We start from the raw sequence: 1,543 nt of genomic DNA, 5'->3' as shown, positions 1-1,543 counted from the left end.
CCGGTCCAGCTCCTCCCCTTGGTTGCGGGGTCTGTAGTAGACCCGCACTGTCAAACCTTCCCTGCCTGCTCCCCAGCACAGGCAGCCACAAGTAAGTGGGTGGAGAGCAATAAGTGGGGATCTGAGGTCGGGGGCAAGGGGAAGCAGTGGGCCTGATTTCGGTCAGTTGGGGTGTGGGGTGCGTGTGGTATTTACACTAAGGTGTAGCCTGGAATGACTGCACCTTAGTGTAACATGAGGTGGGTAACAGATCAGAGATAATCCTGCCCTGAATTGGCATAATTTTGACCTGCATAACAAGCATTTAAAACCAGTTTTGGGTGTTAATGTGTGTACAGTCCAGGAGTTAAGAGCTCCAGGAACCACCCAAAATTACCTTTCAACAGTGACGACGTGTAGGGGGTGCATGTACGCCTCCTGAGCGCGCCAGTCCACCCCCTGACAGGCCGTGCTCCCCGCTCAGGCAACAGGCGGATGGGGAGCAGTTGGGAGCACTGGTGCCCTCCCTGTGAGTGCCAGCTGGGGAGTGGGAGTGCCACGGCTGCTTTCAGGAGCGCTGCAGCTGCTTCCTGGCTGTTCAGTGTGATTGACTGCAGGGGAACCCTCCCCACAGTTGGCGCAACTGGGTGCGGGGAACCCCCCCACCAGTCACTGACTGGTTGCTGGGGGGGCACATGTCCCCCCCAAGGTGACACCAGTCGCCCATGCCTTGTAACAAGGCCCTTAGGAGATTAGAGTCGGATGGGGTAAATGCCAGTTAGGATTTGTGATGTCTTCTTAGGAGCCAAGCCTTTCTGAAAATTAGGGCAGGATGTGTGGGGAAGAGGCAGGCGTTTGGTGTGCATATTCTAGGGAAAAAGCGAGGAGGTAACATAAATGTAAGAGAGGAATTACCACATTTGGGAAGCCTCCTGATTGCTTCAGCTTTTGCGGGAGAAATGAGGGCCTCCAGTGGCCTCATTTTCTGCAGTGGGCCTGGGGGATGCCTCTTGTCTCTGAAAGTCATGCCAGGAGAGGGCTAATTTTTATGGAGAGTTGATGCAGCAAGAATAATGTATCTGAGCTTTTCATAAGGTTCCTCAAGATACCCAAGCAAGGGGGCTGGGGTACCTACAAAACTCACAAATTGCTACAGTCTTTGGAAGATGAACCTTGAGGTTTGTGATCACTATTACAGCATGTCACTAACAGGGAGGTCGGCCAGAGGTCTCCATTGTGTTAGCTGGTGCACACACACGGAAGGGATAGATATTGCCCCAAAGGGCTCTCAGCCTAATTGGACATGGCTTCCAGACATGCAAGAGGCACACCTGAGTGCCTGGACTGGAAGTCCTCCTCCCAAACTTGTGTGACCCAAGCAGCGCCCCACTGAATAAGTGGATTTATGGCAGTGTTTTACCTCCTCCTGGATGAGCCAGGCAGGGGCAAGCCTGAGCCCACCTTTACCTCCTCACACCCTGGGGTGGCCCCATATCCCTGGTTGAGAATCACTGACACCTGATACTGTAGCAAAAATAGATACTTTTCTCTATGTTTCTTTGTT

Source organism: Gavialis gangeticus, unplaced genomic scaffold, assembly GCF_001723915.1.
Source record: "Gavialis gangeticus isolate Ggan-Ray unplaced genomic scaffold, GavGan_comp1, whole genome shotgun sequence".
Taxonomy (NCBI): domain Eukaryota; kingdom Metazoa; phylum Chordata; order Crocodylia; family Gavialidae; genus Gavialis; species Gavialis gangeticus.
The sequence above is the reverse complement of the archived record's forward strand: the minus strand, read 5'-3'. Positions refer to the sequence as shown.